At 46.8% G+C, this 20,807-nt stretch overlaps 1 protein-coding gene across 1 annotated transcript in view; it reads right to left on the bottom strand.

Annotated features, from left to right (window-relative positions):
* LOC144114347 (uncharacterized) overlaps window positions 1–16,413 on the bottom strand; it is a 333,452-nt gene extending 317,039 nt beyond the window's left edge. Inside the window, exon 1 of the mRNA XM_077648004.1 lies at window positions 16,262–16,413. The gene's annotated coding sequence lies outside the window, so the exon portion shown is untranslated. The remainder of the gene's footprint in view (window positions 1–16,261) is intronic.
* Between the last annotated feature and the right edge of the window lie 4,394 nt (window positions 16,414–20,807).

The following is a 20,807-nucleotide window of genomic DNA, read 5'->3' as shown; positions in this document are numbered from 1 at the left end:
AAGACTCGTACAAAAACCATCTTCACAAACCCTACGGAGGTTTCCTAATCCGCTGGAGAATCCCAGGAGCCCGAGCTCCATGGCACGCGGCTAGTGTCCCTAGATGCTCTCCTTCGTTCGATCGCGCAAAGTGGGTGGCGCAAGGGTGGCGCTGCTATAGGGTCAGGATGAACAGCAGCTTAAATGGGCTCTTCGTATGAATAAAGCAAGTCGAGAGAACAAAGAACTGCAATTCCTCCTGTCCTAAACCAACCGCGGCAAAGTATCTGTGATATGAGGCGGACCTTATAAAGTTAAGAACTCGGGAATCCTCGGGAAGTTAGGAACTTGCGACGTTTTTTCACGTGAACTGCTTGTGAAAATGGACTATCATATCTCTTCCTACAACGCACTATCACGGCAGTTTTTGCACATTCCTGCGCAATGTCTCGTTCCACCGGCAGTACTCTTGTCACCGGCATGCTACAGATCCATTCTGCGAATGCAGGCAAAAAAGAAGTCTGTTAATTATGTGAAACTATTAAAGGAACAATACTTTGGAGCAGCCTCACGGAACTCGTACACAGCCACCCACCCTAGAGCATACAGCATGGAAAGGTAAAAAATTATACTGTTTTTTTTTAAGCTTTCTCGAGAACTTCTAAATGAGAACTGCTTGACAATGACACCGAGATCAAGTCATTCTGAACGCGACATTTGAGAAAAAAAGCATTGCGCTGAATGAGGCAGGCGCACCACATGTCATTTGGATTGCAGAAAGGCATTTGGGTGAAAGGAATACCAAGTGAATGAATTCCATAGGCACCATGCGCGTGTGACTCCTGAGCGACGCGCGCGCCTCTAGCAGCGCCGCGAGCGTCCGGATTTGGTCCTCCCCGAGTTCAGTCTCGGAACACTGACGGCACCAGTCCAGAACATCCGCTAGTATTCCCCTTCCCTCATTATTTCTCCTCTTCTGCCTTCTGCGGTAATACTGACATTTGAACTAGTTAGGGCAGCATTTTGGCAAAAACAGCGCGAAAAGACGACAGACATGGAAAGAGCAGGCACCCCAGGTGTTGACGGTTGCGAGTCAGCGCTTGTCGTGTCTGCACTTTGTGTGTGTTCGGGGGGGGGGGGGGGTACGTGCGTGCGTGCGTGCGTGCGTGCGTGCGTGCGTGCGTGCGTGTGTGTGTGTGTGTGTGTGTGTGTGTGTGTGTGTGTGTGTGTGTGTGTGTGCGTGTGTGCGTGTGCGCGTGTGCGCGTGTGTGTGTGCGTGTGCGCGTGTGTGCGTGCGTGCGTGCGTGTGTGTGTGTGTGTGTGCGTGCGTGTGTGTGTGTGTGTGTGTGTGTGTGTGTGTGTGTGTGTGTGTGTGTGTGTGTGTGTGTGTGTGTGTGTGTGTGTGTGTGTGTGTGTGTGTGTGTGTGTGTGTGTGTGTGTGTGTGTGTGTGTGTGTGTGTGTGTGTGTGTGTGTGTGTGTGTGTGTGTGTGTGTGTGTGTGTGTGTGTGTGTGTGTGTGTGTGTGTGTGTGTGTGTGTGTGTGTGTGTGTGTGTGTGTGTGTGTGTGTGTGTGTGTGTGTGTGTGTGTGTGTGTGTGTGTGTGTGTGTGTGTGTGTGTGTGTGTGTGTGTGAGAGAGAGAGAGAGAGAAAGAGAATGCAAAGCTTTACCATTCTTCCCGGCCCTGAAGTTCGTGCTTTTGTAAATTTTTGAAAAGAAATTTGCTTGCTTATCGGGTCGTTTTGAGAAATTAGTAAAAAATTTACCCCAGTAACGCCTTGTGAAAAATAAGTTTCAACCAAATAAAAATTCAGACTCATAAAATGCTACGCTGAGTAACAGACATTAAATAAACGGAAAATGCTTTATTCCAGCGTCGTTTCTGTTGCGATCAGCCTGGGGATGTATCTGTCAAAAGCAGGCTCTGCAGCCCTAACAAAATCTATGCAAACTCGCGATAAGGCTCTCCATAGCTGGGGCCCTTACACGTCAAGGGCTGTATTTTTAAACAATTGCGTTCCCCGTTCTCATGTTTGCCCCTCCAACTATGGTTGCTGCAGGCTGTGGCGTGAGAGCTGGCAGGTAAAAGAATACTTCTTTACCATTGGTTAGCCCTGCATTGAAGGCTAAGCTCAAGATTGGTAAGGAGGCAAGAAGAAGGAATCATTGGTAACTTTGGGCTCAGGGGCCGTGTGTTGTAAAGATTCTGTGCCTGACTCATTCTTTTATTTCTACGCCATTGGTCAGCCCCGCCATCGGTGCCGCTAACGAGCTAACGAGTGACATTTCTTGCATTGGTATCAGTCATGACGTCACAAGTCGCAACTACCAATGGGAGAAGGGCAGAAGAATTAAACGGAAAGAGAGTCGTTATTGGTCTCCTACATGTGCCAACGGCGCACGCGTAGCGTTTTTTTCTTCTATGGCCAGCATTGCACCAAACCCACTTTTGCGAGGGGCCCGCAGTACGACATGCTCTCACCTCAGTCTTGATTGGTGACGATGCCAATGCGGCCTTTCGTCGAGTAAGGTGCAAGTTCAATGCTCCTGCTCAGTGCTACTCAGGTAAAAATAGCTTCTGAAATTTGTTGCCGTGGTGCCATGTTATGTAGCAGCAAAATATCCCGAAATGCACACATTGGTGGGCACGTTACACAAGCTATACGACTCGATCACTCTTCCGTCCACCAGCGTCGTTTCGTTCAAGTGCGCGAAAACTGAAATGTCTTTGCAACTACCCTGACGCAGATTTTATAGCTCCGGTGGGTTACAGGCCCGTACACTGCTTGTGCCCCTCTAACAGAAAAGCAGCACAAACGCATGGGCAATTGAAGAGAAAGCTAAACCAACGCGGGGAACCATTCTGTAAATAGTTATATGAGTCTTTTCTCGTCACTTTATAAGCCGCCATACTGAACGCTGAAGGTGCGTCGTTTTCTTTAGGCAAGGTCCCCTTTGTTTGCTCAGTCAGTTAGGCAAGTAGCCGCTCGCAATACAGTTGCGCGCTGCGCCTCATGTGCAACTGAAAGAGCATCTTACTTTTTTTTTCGCAGATTTCACCCATTTTTATCGCCCAGCATTCACAGCCAGAATGACGCTGCCAGCTAGTATTCCTGTGAAAGACATCCTTGCGAACGTTACGTTAACGGCGCGGCAGTGGCTGTATTGACGCCACAGTAGCTATTTCACCCGCTTTTGGCGGTTTGCTTGCGACCTTAAGAATCATTACAATCTTTCTAGGAATATTTTTTTTGCTAAAGGAGGGTGGTAGTTAAACGAAGCAATAGCAAATCTGCATCCATCGTCGACTCTTGCATAATCTTGGCTCATCTAAACTGACTTCAGGTACAAGTGAACGCCCATCTTCAACTGTTCGCTTCAACGCGTTGTCGGCGAACCGCTTCAGGACAGTTGGTCATCGAGCTAGTTGGTGTTCGCCGGTCATCACGGGATAGCATAAAAAGCGACAGACTTTGACAAAGGGACGACCAGGAGTGGTCGTCTGTGTCTGCTGGCCCCTTTGATGCTGACGTCTCTTTTTTTGGGGGGGGACTCTTGTGACGTCCAGCGAATCGTTACCAAGTTTTTTCGCAACCGTACCGTCTATGGAGAGGATGCGCTGTTGTGGAATTTTCAAGCTCAAACGGACACTGAAGAAAACTCCACCCTGTTTTTGTTTTTAGTGTGGCTCTTTTTTGGGTGTGTTGGTATTTTTCCGGCTGCAAAAGACGCACTCAAGGCTGAGAGAATTGCAATAAAAAAATTCCCGCCTCCCTACTTGAACTCCCGATGTATACACCAGAAAGGACTCCGTGATCACCGTTTTTTAAAGAACAGTGCTGTAGCAGAGCCCCTGGGATCCGCTTACAAAAACCGTATTAACGCAGCGGAGTTTACTTGCGAAATAGGCCTTTGATGGCAGCATGTGCATTTCATTTCAGGACCGTTCCTAGCATATAAAAGGTCCGCATTCAGTGAAAGTAGCGTGTCTAGAGCTTTGAAACCGCGGTTGTCTTTGTTGAGGTAGAGGTGTGTTCTACAGTTTTTGCCAAGAATACGTGAGTATGGCATGGCACACAGCCTGAACCTCTGTTTTTGCCATTGGTTACGAGCCAATGCGCGGTCTCATGCAAGAGCAAACCTTGAATTGAGCTAGAGGGTGTTGGTTGAAGGCAAACGCTGGTCCTTTTTTTGAGGCGGCGTGCAAATGGCAGGTTAGCCGTGCCTTAAGGAAGGCCTTGACAATTTCCAATCGGAACTCACAATCTCCAGCGTTTTGCGAAGAGAAAAAGTTTGCAAAGCAATGTTCTCATAGACTGAGTCGTCGCACAACTTAGTCAAGGGTGTGTATGGTGAAAGTACTTCTTTCGACGGAGATTCGCATTTTTTGGTAATTGTTTCGTTTCCTGATGTTCGTGCTTCTGCGCCCTCACAAGTGTTTATTCTGTGACAATAGATTTTAGGATGGCTTTCAACTTTCGGCGCGTATACCTTTCGGTTCTTCGCCGTCGTCGCAGTTCCCCACCTCGATGTCACAGCCCAGATCGCAAGCGGGTTCATAACTTTCTCGCTCTGCGCTTTTTCTTCGCGCTCGTGCAATGACTGCTTCTTCGTCGTCAGCTGAATCGACATCGACGTCTGACACGTCGACACATGGTGCGAGCTACTCTTGACCCTTCCTGCCTTTCCTCAAAAAATCGCGTGCGCGGAATGTACCACGGAGTTGGAACATTCCTTTTCCCAGAAAGAGAGAAAAAAATATGATACTATGAGATAAGGCCGTGGAGGAAGCTTTAATGTGAAAGTGTTCCGAAAAATTACCGAGGGCACCTACGACTACTTGAGTGCCTTGAATGCGAAAGCATTGCCTTTACTTTTATTCCCTTTTTATTTTTCACTTTTTCTTTTCCTATAGTGTCACACCTATTCATTAATATACAGTCATAAAGCAATGCATATACAAGGTTCACCTTTGTTCCACAAGAGTCAACGTGATTTTGTGACCCACGAGTTGTGTGCTCGCCTCGCAATCCGAAAGTCTTGGGTTCTATTCCCCGCACCTTCTTTCATGCACGGTGACGTCATCTGGGAATTTTCACGACCACTTTTGCGGTCAACAACGCCGGTTTTTATTGCCGATGGGCCACATAATGCTTTCGCATCAAAACGAGAACGCCATGTACAGGAATTCGGCCGCGCGCAGCGAAAGACACGGCACCGCAGCAAACTTTGTGGACGATAACCTGCTAGAAATATGCTGCCCATCGACGCACGCCGCGATAACGTCCTGAGAGCGGAGGAAGTGGCTATAGCTCTGGCCATTACCCACGACTCCCATTGTGGCAGACCTGTGCAAACTCTCACAGACTTGCAAGATGCATGAAGACGATGTAGCAGCGGACGCATAGTAAAGACCGCTGCCCGCATCCTCAGAGCAAACGCGAAGAAACGAGTTAGATATGCCGTCATCGGGACGCCAGGACAGGATACCGTCAAAGACAACCTCGCTGCAGACGCTATCGCCAGAGGATAAGGCAACCGAGCAGCGTCGAACGAGGAGGAGCCGGAAACACTAACCGGAGCATATGGTGCCGTACTGCAACATCTTGAGGTCCTAAATACCCGCTTCCACACGAAAGCCTATGCAGGGAGCAGCCGGTAGCCAGGCGAAAACTACAAACGAACACATATCCGGACCAGGGACTGCTCAGCAAGAAACACGCTGCAACTTGCAGAAATATTCCCGCACTGCGAGGCAAATCCCACACTATACGACGCCACATGGGCATGCCAAGAAACCACGGCATCGTCGATTAACCACACACCTACACCGGAGCAGTGGGAAGCTGCGCTGTGCAGCTGGGCGGATGAACATCGGAACGAGATCACTGCAGGGTCCACATGACGGCAAAGGCTACTAGGGCCATAAAACGAGGACCCCACCTCGAGTCACCGGAGAGGGCTTCTAAATTTAGAGCTCAATAAATGTTTTAATCATACAGTAAAACACAATCGTGCTTCTTATTTTGCGATAGGACCTCTAGCTTCCAGTGACTCATTTGGAGTCATTTGTTTTCCTGATAACCCCCAGTGCTCTAAGATATTTTTCTGCAAAATAATTTCTTTCTCTTCTAATAATTTCCTGTGTGTGTTTAGGGGAAATTTTAATGCTTTTCTTCCCCGTACACAATGAAAACGAGTCAGTGTGAACCGGCAATAGCGGCAGCAGAGCGTATGTATTTTTGTACCCATTTTGTGGATAACAGCCTTTGTCTGTTGACTGAAAGGTAGCTAGCATACGCCGATAAGTGATTAAATATTCAATGTTTCGCGAAACCAGCAGAAATTGTTTCTTCTGGCGAAGCCTATTGACATCTAAAGCCGGTGATTCCAATTAGGACCACTGGTCATAAAAGGGTTGCAGTCTACTTTAGGCTACACATACGCGTTACAAAGCAGAGACGAAGCTCGCGACCGACCGATGCTGTCGCGCTAGCCCATCGCAACAGCCAACAAGACTGGAGCTGTGGACAATCACTAAGTGGCTTCGCTTGTGAGAACGAGCGAACGAACGGCTTCCTGAATCTGGCCAGGGGCATCATTCGCTGAGATCGGTGCAAAACGCGGACAGCGCGAGCCACCACCACCACCGGCCGAGAGCGAGCCGCCAGCAACAATCGACCCGGCGTCAAAGCGCAGACGGCAGCGAACACCTCGACCGGCCACTGCGGCGCGATAGCACGCGCAAACATAACGCGAGCAGCGAAGTGGCCGGGACGCAGGTGGCTGGAGCGCCGCGAAGTGCTGAGAGGCGCAGCAGACGGTGTAACGCCAAGCGTTGCTTCGCAGCCGTGATGGCCTAAAACCGCCGCCGCTCTCGCTGGCGCGCATATGTCAGGTGCGCACTGGCTCTGGCCATGAGGCTGTACCAATTACGCTCCGCAGAAAGAAAGTTTTTGTTTGTTTGTCTCGCGCCCATGAGCACGTAATTGCTGCTAAGCTGTCGGAGGCCACCACCGCTCAAAATGCACGTTGCACGAAGATGCGCGCTTCAGAGTGAAAAAGCTTCATATCCGTAATTAGTTCCCGTCTTTTTTATTACAAAGTAACATTCCTAACGTGCGGTAAATTTTTTCTGTGGGGTGAATCGTAAAGCCAGTAGACACGGTAGAGGTAAATAACATGAAAAAAGAAAGCTTGAGAAGATCCAAACAGCTCTGTCTTTCTCTGGGACTTCCAGAATGCTTGAGAAAGCTCGATCAACAGCCTGATAACAGTGCCGATATCGTAAACGCTCACATGGCGCCCTAATTATCGACAGCCTCACGCGAACTTGTGTTGCTTAAGCAATCTATCCGGCTAGATGAAGTGACGTTGGTGCATGATGAAGTGACTTTGAGATGAAGTGACGTTGAGATGAAGTGACGTTGGTGCCTGTTGGTGCGTTGGTGCAAGCGACGTTGGTGTATAGGTGCATGACTCGAAAACGAAGAAACACTGCTGAGAGAGACACAAAGCAAACGCTGCCAACGACATCTGCGAGCCGAATTTCATCGTATATGACTGAACATACGTGAATCACAAAGAAGCAATAAATAATATACTGGAAGCAAACAACGCTGAAATAGGAACCTATATTCTGTCCTACTGAAACGTGGGAGCGCTGCGGAACCTGCGGACTACGTCACCAAGATAGGGGCGAAATTTCAGAAACTTTTCGTCCGCAGGATCTGTCCGTGGCTGAATCGCACCCGGTGCCCTCGGCAAATATTACAGTCAAGCGCCCGCGATATGCGAGCAGTCCTGACCATTTGGCCCCTGATTCCTTCCCAGATGCTGGCTGTAACTTGCAAAAACTGCCACATGTTTCTCTGGAAGCAATATCATTGCGATGGCAACACCAAGGCTATGCATTCGGAAATACAATAAATATCGTATATTGCGTGTTAGGTCCCGTCTCAGTTGTACCTTACGATGTTGCGTTTGTCAAGAACAGTTACAGTCACCTTTTGAGCAGCCGGAAACAAAGCGCCTATCACTGCAAACCTATCATTTCGATGAGTGGGCATGTCCTCTGAGAGCGCTGATCGAGGCAGCTGGCCCGCCTGGCAGAGTAAGCGCTGACCGCCCGCAAGAAGGACGCTACAGCCAATACTGCCACCAGCAGGACAATCAACAAACCACCGTGCTTGTACCTCTTCTCACTGTGAGCTTATAGGCGCCTCCTTTGTTAATTTCTTTCGCAAAGACTTGCTAGTTTCTAGAGTGTGGTGAAATCTGCTCCGGCGCACCCTTGTTCAACAATTTTCTAGCGGAGGTCTCTGTTTCCATTCCCGATAAGCCTTGAATTAACAGGAATGTTCGGGCATTGATAAACAGGAGACACCGCTTATACCGTCTGTACTGCAAATCGACGAAACCTGAGCTGCGTGGCAAGATGAAAGAACTCAATAAAGAGATAGCAAAAGAAATGCGCAACGCAGAAAGTACGTATCTGGGCGTTCTGAGTGAAAAATTAAAGACCAATCCGAAAGAAGTCTGGAAGTATACGTCAGAAGCAAGCAAGGAGCAAAGAATGCTATTCCGGATATTATAGATGACAATACTTATGCCGAAGACCTGAAAGGAAAAGCTTAACAATTTAATAGCTATTTCGAATCTGTGTACTTACACAGTCCAATCCCCATGCTAGTGACATACAAACTCTGCAGAATTTTCTACAAATGAACGAAATATCCTTTTCAGAACAGGGCATAACAACACTAATGCAAAAAGTGAACGAGAACTCTGCACCCGGTCCAGATCCAATTTCAAACTACATAATAAAAAACTGTGCCGCGTCAATTGCCCTATTCCTAATGACTCTCTTTCAGAAATCATTCCATCTCGGTGCCTTACCAGATGATTGGAAAACTGCAAATGTGGTTCCTGTTTTCAAAAGTGGGGACAAAACAAAATCCAGAAACTATAGACCAATATCCCTTACCAGTGTTTCATGCAAAGCACTAGAACACATTATTTATTCGAACTTGATGGCTCATCTCTAAGAAAACAATTTTTTCTGTCCAACACAGCATGGTTTCAGAAAGGGACTTTCCTGCGACACCCAATTAACTGAGTTTTCTCATGGCATAGCTCTATCAATTAATAATGGTAAGTAGGTTGATTGTATCTTTTTTGTATTTCCAGAAGGCGTTTGACTCTGTAAGACATAATTGTTAATCGTAAAACTGTCTGCGCTGAATCTTCCCGCTGATCGTTTGCGTTGGATTGAGGCCTATCTAGCTAACCGAAAACAGTGTGTAGTGCTTAACGGAACGAGTTCATCGCATAAAGCAGTCCTCTCAGGTGTCCCCCAGGGATCTGTCCTGGGGCCTCTTCTTTTTTTGATATTTATTAATGATATATGTGAACAGGTATCGTGTCGTATCAGATTGCATGCTGATGATTGTTGTCTTTACCGTGAAATTAATGCCTCACATGATAGTGTACATTTACAAAGTGACCTTGACTCTGTATATCTGTGGTGCAAAACGTGGATTATGACACTGAATTTCACCAAATGCAAAGTTGTCCAGTTTACTAACAAACGTCGTGTCCTGCATAGTCCATATTCTATCGAAGGCGAAAATCTGTCGATAGAATAAAGTTATAAGTACTTTGGTGTTTTGTTTAAAAATGAGTTCTCCTGGAATGAACATATAGACTACATAGCAGCTAAGGCTGTCCGTGTCCTTAACTTCTTAAAACGAAATTTCAAGCAAGCACCTGCTAGAATAAAAGAAACACTTTACTTTCCAAACGTGCGCACAATATTGGAATACGGATGCTCCGCGTGGGGTCCTGCCACAAAAATATGTATTGCCGAATTAGAGCGCTTACAAAAGCGTGCAGCGCGATTTGTCTCCTCAAATTATAATTTCACCCAAAGCTCATCCGACATAATAATCAATCTGGGCTGGCCCCTTCTGCAAGAAAGAAGGAAATACATCCGCCTAAAGCTATTCCATAAAACTTATTCAGGTGCAACGGGTATAAGGAACGAAACATATATACTTGATCCTACCTAGAGATCCGCCAGAATAGATCACTCAATAAAAGTCCGTGAATACAAGTGTCGAATCAACATATTCAAATGTGCGTTTCTCCCAAAAACAGTTCATGATTGGACTGGTTTGCCGGAGCATATTTTGTCAGCGCCGTCCTCTAGCTTTGACGGTTCTCTTGCCGAATTTTTGTTCACTTAGTGTGAAATTTTCTTCGTGTGCTTTGTATACACAAGTGTACTTTTTGTATCCAGTTCTTGTATGTACGTTGTTTTGAGCATTTTCTTCTTGTTTGAATACGTTGTGTATCTTGCGTTATCTTTTGAACATAGCGTTACATTTTTGTTGCTGAATTGTGCTACCTGTATCATTTTTTTATGTTTTCTCCCTACAATAATGCCTTTTCAGGGCGCTGTAGGTATCTGAAAAAATAAATAAACAAATAAATAAATAAAGTAACTATAACGGCGCTCAATGTGAGAAGATGTTTCAGTTTTCTAAGTATATATTATCCTTTCATTTGCAATCAGGACTTCAGAGGTAGAACACAGCAATTTCCTTTTATCTTTCATTCGCACTGTCCCGGAGGTGTCTTTTCATTTTTGAAGGTACGCCTGAACAGCTCTTCCTTAACTTGGACTTTGTTTCAACTAATCCTGACCAAACACACACACAGTGGCAAATGACTGCGTGGATTTTATGCGTGAAACATTCGAAAAAAATTGTCTTGTTTCCGAAAGCTTGCGCACAATGAAAGTCAATAAGGGAAGCAGCGGAGATCCTTGTGCAAGTATGTAATTATAACGGCGCTTGATGTGAAAGGGCTTTCCAGTATTCTAAGTATATATTCTTTTTTATTTGCCATCAAAACTTCGGAGGTAGAGCACTGTCAAAGGTAGTCGTTCATGCAAACACACTTTTATTTACGCAGATCAAATGTGCGTTTGCCATTGTAGAACGCAGTTACTCCTGCCAGCGCTAAATGGGGATAGCAGAATTCAAATAAGTACTTCAGTGATCAACACCTTGACACAGCGGAAGAAACTACAAGCAACAAAGAACAAGAATGAAAGCGCAAATGATGGAAACCATCAGCACTGCATGGTAGTACTATCGGGGACAAAAGTCCCCAGGATGCGTCATCGGAAACCGAAGCTGATAGCTCTGTGAATAGCAGCTGGCTGGCGACCACACTTGTCGAAGTGAAAGTCGGACTCGCGTTCAATGATGTGTGCTAGTGATAGCAGGTGATCGCTAGCAAACATGGCGGCTTTAGCCAAAATCGCTTGTTGCGCGTACTGGAGAATTTTGTCCCCAGTAGTACGTCTCACTGTAGCCCTTAAAAAAGGAGCAAACCGACACGCCAAATTAGGCTTATAAAAATCCGCAAGCTTCCTCTCCTACCTCCCTGCCCACGTTTGCCTGCTGCAATCTAAAGTTCTCTGCGATTAGAGATGCCTTATGTAGCCGTAATTTCATTATACAAGAGCTCGGGCCTTCGCAGAAATAATGCGTTTCATGCCCGTAGGTTACGAAAACTAAGCTGGGATGAACCCGTCGGCGGTGAACCTCATTCTTCGTGAAGTGCGCGCATTACTTTCTCCTTTAGTGCGCGAAATCAGATCAGCAGAGCGTCCGGATGCTTAACACCCCAGCCACTCTGTTGCGCTCGATAACTTTACCAAATCAAATCTAATGCACTTAACGTCAGTGCAGACGCGCACACCTGTTATCAAGGGGTGCGTAAAACCGCATTATCTTCCTCCTTCTCTCCAGCCCACTGGCATATCTCACATTTGCCTCAGCGCCTTTCTGCCTCTTCGTACAACCCTCCTGTTTTCGCATTTTCGTGTAAAATTTTGTGCCGCATCTAGATTACAAGAAGCGCGACTTGTATTTTTTTTTTATTTTCCATAATACTTCATGCTGTACTACCGTTTACTGTGCACTTATTAATGAAGAGCCGCTGTTTGATTACTGTTTTCCTCACCACGCTTCGAAGCTCTTTTCTCCACACTTTTCCAAATTTGCTAAGTTCAGAAATTTGTACGGTATAACTCGGTTGCCTTGCGAAATATTCCGCACCCGAAGGTAACCAACGTGGTTCAGTAAAGAGAGCCTCTTTTGCCACATTTCTCAAAGAAACTGACAGTTAGTACGTAGAAGCTTTCTGTCTTGGATTTTTTTTGTTGCCTTTCTGATTGTTGCGCGTGATAAAGGTAAGGCGGGAATTGCCTCTTGCTTAATTCATAAGCAGAAACAATACCACATTTCTGTGCGCACCTTTCCGAAGCTGTATGCAAGTTGTCGGTTTTTGTTGTAATTTTTATTTATTTTGTTTCAGCAGCAGGCAATAGAAAACCTGACGCAGTGACAGAGGCTAACGCCCGTTATTTCTTGACGAGACCTCTGACCCTGACAGTTCATAGCGGCACGGCTACATATCATGGATATATGAAAACATATTAAGAATGTGAGGAAAGTTGCGCTTCCCAGAAATGCGCAAGATATAAAGCCCGGCCACTGTCCTAGTGTTACACGAACGACTCACTTTAAAACCTTATATAACAGCATATACAGCAAGGAACGGTACATTGCATAACACTAACCTAAAATTAAATGAACGTATCACTTAAAAAAGAAATTTTAATTTGGAACTAAAAATAGTGAAAAAAAACCTCCGCCATATATGTATAACAGTGCTTGCATAAACTCAGCACCAGGGTCAAAAGACATGATGCACAGAGAATTTTCTGTGTTACAAATACTTTTTTTCAGAAAAAAAATAAAAACAAATTTGAAAACCAAACATAGTGTTCAGTTGTGAAAGTACCTCAATCCAGAGGACAACAATACCTCTCTAAGATGGAGTTTGAATGCATTTGATGTACATTAAAGGTCTAAAATTGCTTCGAGCTTTTTTAAGATTGCAGGTATTTCATATATCATTGTTTGCTTTCCATAATTTCTTCTTATTTTTGGTGCTCGTTGTTCGGTGCCTTAAAAGGTATCCGGAATTTTCGGGGCCACTCTTTTTGTAAAGTTTCTTCAATGTATTACTTATAATACTTTAAAATATTATAACTTGTCAACCCTTTGGATACTGTGCTTTTTAAACGGAGAGCTGTTCTTATATCCTCTGCATTTCCGTGAAAATATTCAAACTAGCGCAGAACTTTCTTTTATAAAGTGATTAGTTTAGCATCATTATGGTGCGTAGTATTACTCCGAACCATTACACCACGGTTTCATTTGTTGCAAAAAAAGTCAAAGTAAATGTTTTTCAGCCAAAGGTGCGAGCTGAGCTATCTTGAACAGAGATCCAATTGTGCGGGAAAGTTACCCGCTCTAGTTCTTTACGTGCACACACCAGCTAAAGGTTTCGTGAAAACCGAAAAACTTTAGGTCCTAAACTTTACTTATAGTAGCGCCAAATTTTTCTCTAAGTTTGCCATGTATTGCTTTGTTGGCAGGACAAAAAAAATGACATGTGGTTATGAGGGAATTTAGTCATAATATACTTCTCCTTAACCAGTTTGAAAGGAGCGCAAGATAGTTATTTACAGAAGATTCTTGTGTTAGTAGATTATATTAAGAGAAGATATATTGGTACCATCTGCATACTACATGATAACTTGAGTGCAATCAGCCATCTCGCTAATGTTATCTTCATAGACACAAAACCATAGTGGTCCCAATATCGATCCTTGTAGCACTCTTGTTTTAGATTCGCACGCATTTATGCCGAGCGAGCAGTTACCGCATCAAGCGTGCCGTGATGCAGTGTTGATAGCTGGTGCAAACGTGAGTAAGCCTAACGATGAGCAGGTCTAATCATGAGTGATGTAGCCTTACTATGCCGCAATACCCTGAAGAAATATCGTGACGTCTTTTCTCGCTCGTAAGGATTGATTTTTTTTTTTTGTATCTCTTTCCACTCGCAGCTGCGATTAGCAGCAGCCAGGTTGAGGCCACCACCGCCGAGTAATCACGGCGAAGAGTGATAACCAATGGGACACAGGGCCTAAGTTTCGGCTCCATTTTCGCACTCCATAAATCTTCATGACGCAGACGGCTCCATAAATCTTTGCGCTGCTTTATTAGTACACCCCGCACACTAGGCCGAAACGCTGAGAGCTATCACGTTAGCTTTCGCGGCTCACTTGTAACGGCATACCGCAGCAATTTAAAGCAGAAAAAGTACTGAATAAACGCCGCTTCTATGTCTGCCAACATCCTCGCGCACATTGTTTTACGTATTTCACAATATTTCGCGTCTGCCTCACTCGATGCTTACGAAGTCGACGTTCGCCACTCAGGTTCAGCTGAAGGGACAGGTCTGGTGCATCTATAAAACGCCGCCTTAGAGGCAACCTGAGTTTCAAACGGGCACAAAAAAACCCAGCCGACTTAACTCAGTTGCGTGTGACAAACGCTAAACTGTCACCATGTTTTCATGCCGGCAGATGCCGACGCCATTATGCGTTCAAGCGAAGAACTACTGCTTGTTAAACTCGAGAAGCTAAATCGTAAACGAGAACGCCTTTTCGATAACCCGCTGAATGGTGCTCTTAACTATTTTGTTGCTTCTTTTTTTTCAACACTGCCGCACATGTATGAGACTTGCGCCAGCCCTTCCAGCAAGTTCTTGGTGATGCTGCCGCCGGCATGCTCACGCCCCGTTGGCCATACCTGCGCGAGTGCTTCATTCGTGAGCCACTCGCGCAGGGACAGCTGATGGTGGCGTGACGTTGCGAGGGCACTGACCGTTATGCTCCTGGACTGCAATACGCGCAAGAAAAGTGCAAAATCTGCTGGTGAATGTGCGAAAGCCTTGGTTCTTCGCATATATCTTCACACACACACATAGAGGCACGCTCGCACATGCACACGTCCGGCCAAGAAACGCGAGATAGAAGGACCGTGAAGCTGGGCGTCATCAAGCGGCATGATTTCACTTCAAACGCTAATATAACGTAGGTTGCAAAAGACAATTTCTTCTCACTGGCGGCCGCGAATGGCAGCCAGTGACGACGTCGAGGCAGCCGCTGCCGTTGAGTCACGGCAAGTAGTAATGTTAATATTTATTACGTGTCGAAGATAATGGAGCGGCTATGAGGCACAATGTATCGATGGGCTCTGGATTAATTTCGACCGGTAGGAATCATTTACTAAAGCGGCTGTTTGGGCTTGTTGGTCAGTGAACATGGTAAAAGAATGCAGCGCGAAAAAAACAAGGACGAACTGTCCTGTCCACTTCTGTTCGTCCTTGTTTTTTTCGCGCTGCATTCTTTTTACCATGGAATCATTTAACCTTCACCGAAATCTCACTGAACTGGTATTGCAGAATTACACATGCACCGCATTGCCTCTGCCGCGGCTGGGACCAAACTTGTGACTTTGGGCACGGTAGCAGAACACCGCGCAGCCACTGAGCCGATGAGGCTGGGCACGTCGAGGAGGCAGGCAACCAAGAAAGGGTGGTTGCCAAACTGAAGGTAACCGTGCAACATTATGACAAAGAAAAAAATAATTTTGTTGCCATCCTAGTTGACAGCCAGAGCAATACTTCTGTTAGGTAGTGGTTATTCCCACTAAGCTGTACCTAACAAATATATTTGAATTATTAAAAGCACTGAGCGCCAGCGATCATTGAACATTATCTGTACCATTGGTCCCTGTATGTTACACACTTTCAGCAGCTGAGTCAGCGGCTGGATGACGGAAAAGCCGACTAATCATTCGTGATGAACATAATGCCTCCGAACAATTAGCACAAAAAGCCGCTAATCTAGCTCTATATTTTCATTATTGTTGACATCGTGGTGGCAATGACGTACCAAGAAAGCGACGAAGCACAAGCCCACCAGATGGTAGCGTGAGGCGTGAAAGAAAATCTCGAAAAACTCGATTTCGAAATTTCGGCTCTCGACATCCAGTTGATAGTGAGTACGCGTTAGGAGAAAGTCTCCTCGTGGCATTTAAGCAGACACTGCGAGTGCGAGCACGGCAAAACTTTTCTCGTACCGCTTTTTTTTTCTTATTTACGCGCAAGTCAAAGCGCGCTGGTCTGGCACCATCTGACAACCCGTCAGGCGCTGCTTTCGACCCTTCACTTGAGTGACCGTCGCGCGACAGTGGCCGCGAGCGCAGCGTGCTAAGATGCCTTGTCCCGGTGCAGTCCACAGCGCGCAGTAAAGTGCAAGGCGTCAGCCGTCCCCGGCGGCGGAGCTCTCACCTGGGCCGCGCGTACCGGCGCAGCTGACGCAGCCGGAGCACGCGGGGCTTCCCTGCAGGGCCGGGGAGCGCGCGGGTCTCTCGGCAGCCGCTGGCGAGAGTGCGCGCGGCCGCTCTGCCGCCCGGCCAGGGTGCGCATCCGGCCGCCGGCGCCGGGCCGCGTGCGCCCCGGGCCCGCTCGCCAGGCGGCGCCACGCGCCGTGTCACTGCCATGGAGCGTGCGAAGGTGTGTGTCTTTTTTATATCTATTAATATTCTCCTTTCTCCATGGTCACCGAGCGTCCCAGGCCGAGCCCGGGCTGTTGCGCTTGCCAGCCGGCTGGATGGCCGGGCCTGGGGTGACTCACGCGTAAGGCATACACCTCGCCAGTGTCCTGACTCCGAAGCTAGTCGCCAATGCGGCGTCAGCGCGTAGCGCCGAGGGCTTGTGCGTAGCCTGAGAGAGTAGCGTTCGCTGTGGGCGTGCTTCACCGCCAGCTGCCATCCTCGTGTCAGCGACACGTGCTGCGAAGATGTCTGTTGCTCGCAGTGAGGGGTCGTGCGGTTTACATTTAGTTTGGCTTATCATTTTCAGCATTGTCTGCCCGACCTTGGCGCTAACGGCTTGCGCTCGCAACGCGCTATTCGGGGGAATGGGGGGGAGTATAAAGATAGAATGATGCTGTGCGGCTGTGGCGTCTCTGTAGCCGAGAGCCACACTGTAAGCAGGCTCGTATCTTCATTCATTCAAGCTTGCTTTCGCAGTCGTTCGCAGGGTATGCACGCGGTGTTGCGTCGCCAGTCTGCATTTGGGATGTATTGTCCGGACATCTGGTGCGAGTCGAAAGGATAATTTTGTTTGGGGTATGGGACCCTGTGCTCAGTCACCCGATAAAGCTGCGAGACCTGGAATGAATTCGAAGCATCGTACCTGAAAAGCGCGAGAGGAGGCCGTCATTCGTACCGGACTTCGGAGACACAGGCTTAAGATGAGGTGTTCCGCATCTGCTTGGTGCATTCAAAAGCGCCCTAAGGAAGCTAACGATCAAGCGTGTTTGCTGGAACGAAATGAAGGACGAAAGAGAAGGAAGAAGATGGCAGCAAGTGGGGGTGACAAGGTCCAGGTACACTTTGCCAGGCTGCGCACATGGGCAGAGGAGAAAGGAACGAGCGATGGCTAAGAAAATACAGATAAGTGATGTTGCACGGTAATATCGGATTATGGAATTCAGCCTCATCGCCATGCACTCCCGATAAAGTGGAAATGCGATGTTATCTGTACTTACGCCTGATATTTTCTTTGGGACGTCAAAGAACGGTAACAAACAATTGTTGTAGCACCCCGTATCGCCGACACGTCACTATTCCGACAGGACCGATGTTCGCGCCAGCATCGCGAACGCGTCGCGATTTTGGGAAGCCCGACGTACCTGAGCACGCAAGCCGTCAGATGCGCCAAACAGCCTTCGTCGATGTCTTGCTAAAAAAACACGTATCGCCTGTTTCCTATATGCCCAAGTAAACATCACTTGCTTGTTTGCTTGCTCTTTATTGGAGGGGGAGTGGGAAAGGGAGTGACGAGTCCGGCGCTGTGCGCCCGCATCTAGTGCTGCACAGTTCGGAACTTGGAAGGAGGGGCATTTCCTGTTGTCCCCTATAGTCAATTGGTGGTATCTACATAAAAAGTGCCCCCACTGCTCGGTCAGTCAATTGTATAACATAAATATGCCCACATCGCATTTCATGAATGGAAGCCGGTCATTGGTGCCGCCACTCGGGTGCACATTATGGCAGTGATCGCTTATGAATTGAAGAGTGGGTAGACGCACAAGGCACTTCAGCACCTGCTTTGACTTCCCATTTTATGGTTAGCTGCAGGTTGTACAGTTTAATTAAAAAAACAATCTATTTCGCCAGACGACTACTGACAAGTGAAGAAATGACAACGTATATGTCTCGTCAACTTGCGCCCATTGTCAAAAAAAAAAAAAAAACAGGAAGTACACTGGTCATCCGCTCGCGTATTCCATGCGTTTCAACTGCCGTGCGACGCATCAAGTGGCTGAGAATAAAGGATGGCAGCGAGGCTCTGCTGAGGTATCAGTCAGCCGCCCGAAACTTAACGACATGACAGGATTCCGTGAGCGTGAGAAATTTTACTAAGGATAATTTCGCTTATTCCACGCATAATATGTGAAACCCGCGCAATGCCCACCTAAAGCGTTTCCTTATCATTTTCGGTCATAATAAAGCATATTCACGGGTATTTACCTTCAATATTTTAGAGGTCTCAAAATAAAACAGTACTGTGCGATCGCCTGTACATTACTTACGACGATCACTTCCCTAAGTCCAGCTTTTAGAAAGTGAACAAAAAGACGCTCAGAAACTGCAGGCCTGGTTTCGTCCCGGCTAATTCCTTTTTTATTACGTTTCGTGCTCGTCTAACTCTCTGAAAAAAGGAAAAGAAACCTCTTCGCTTTTGTCCGTGTCACTGGTCCCGCATTTCACTGGTCCGTTGCTTTTGTTGTCCTGATCGTAACGCTAAGCCCCCCTTGAAACGGTGCTTGAGCTGCGCGGATGCCTTTCGAAGCGCTCCTATACTGCCGGCTGCCACGAGTGGCTCTCATGAGACTACGCGGATATCTCGAGCCCATCGGGGATCGGCGGAGGCTGCGCCGTTCGCCTTCCCCCGTCCCTACTTCAAAAACAAAAGGAGCTGAAAAGGCGTGCGCCTCTGCATTACCACATTTGGCTTGGCGTGGCGAAACGCAACAGCTTCTGTTACCATTGTGCCCTAATGCCACACTCTGCTTATGCTGTGACTTTCGCACTCAAGAGGTGCACATGCTCAACCTTTTCTGCTCGTTCGCTTGGTTTTTCTCTGGTGTTTAAGGACAAACTGCTGCTCCACAAAAGGACTCCTCTAGGCCTAACTCGCTGAAGAAGATAGAGCAGCTGCAGTTGAAATCATCGATTACTTAATTCCGGGCTCATTCTTTTTCCGTTCCCGGTAGAGGATTGGTTGCGATAAGTAGCAGCTGTTTGCCGCCTATTTTTTCCTTAAGTTTAGAGAAAAGAGATAGGAGCAATTTTACCCACCTTCCCGACAAATAAAGTTATTTTCTGTCTATTGCTGATTCAACACTATCAGCCCAAGCGCGAGTGCAAGCGCTCAGAAGAACTTCCCCTTCCACTCCAACTCTTTTCTTACCGCGCCTATTTAACAAGATTCAATTGCCCATTTCGAGCAATCCGCGCGACTTCTGGACAAGTAAAGCCATTCAGTATGTCGCAAAAAGACTGCTTCATTTTCGAAATCGATGTTTTCGTCAGCCGCATGAGGGAGTATTTTTAAACTTCGCACGAAACCTGTCAACACGGAGCGGTCGCGTAAGCATGGCATCTAAGGTGGCGCCCTCTTGCACTGGTCCTGCTCAGCAGCAACAGTGTTCTCGCGATTTCGCAGCATCGGCACTTGGCTCTGTAGGTAGAGGGGACAGCCTTCTGCGGAAATATGGTCCATTCATCTTATTTAACTTCGGACAAAGACGATCGCTACTTCCAGCTAGGACTATCGACAGGTGTCCGTCTATAACGTTAGTTTCCGCCGTTGCGGAGGAGATTCATCGCTTTAAGAGCCTCTCTGAAGATACCGGGCATGTTCTGATTGATTCAGTGCCACCATCAGTTCAGCGGACACAATTTCCTGCAAGACGGCCCGGGGTCCACCGTGTCACTGCATTACGGAGTAGCCCAAAGTGCTGCGCGTGAGCAATTGATGTTTTCTTTGCTGACCGAAAAGTTTATAAAGAAGAATTCGGTAACTTCGAATACTCTTCTTTGACATAGTGACGGACAAAGCGTATATTCTAGAGTTTTTATTCTCATATCTTCTGATACGATATGTTTAATATTTTTCTAACATTTTGTGCAAGTCCATCAAATTCTGCCAATCAAAGTTTTTTTTTTCTTTCGTAAGCAGCATACATTGTTTATTCTTTGTATCATTGAAAATAGATTTGTATTAGCTAACATACGATGCGTTGCAATAAAGAAAATTTCTGTAAATTAATGGGTGAAAAAATTCTTATGAACACCACACCAAAGTTGCCTGTTTCCCCAAGATAAAGAAAGAGTTAAGATTTTCGTGATTGTTAACTCGCTTTTGCCACGACGCGCTCTGCCTAACAAACGATGTCGCAAGTCTCAAGTCGCTCAAGAATGGAATGCCGATTGCGAAATGCAGGCTAGCGCCTGGAAACTGCACACGGTGCTGTCACACTGAAGTGAGCGTGCAGATTACCTAAGTAATTTGCGATTCGCTGATAACATTGACTTGCTAAGTTCCTCAGTAGTGACCGCTGATCCGGATCATGAGAGAGGAATAACTAGATGAATAAAGGGTGGAGCGCATATGGGAGGTTCTCTCAGATCATGAATGGCAATTTACCAATATCTCTTGAGAGAAAAGTATACAACAGCTGAATCTTCCCGGTACTCACATATGGGACAGAAACGAGTAGGCTAACAAAAAGGGTTAAGGAGAACGCAGGGGCTATGGAAAG

This window comes from Amblyomma americanum, chromosome 1 (assembly GCF_052857255.1).
Source record: "Amblyomma americanum isolate KBUSLIRL-KWMA chromosome 1, ASM5285725v1, whole genome shotgun sequence".
In the NCBI taxonomy this organism is placed as follows: Eukaryota; Metazoa; Arthropoda; class Arachnida; order Ixodida; family Ixodidae; genus Amblyomma; species Amblyomma americanum.
The sequence above is the reverse complement of the archived record's forward strand: the minus strand, read 5'-3'. Positions and strand labels throughout refer to the sequence as shown.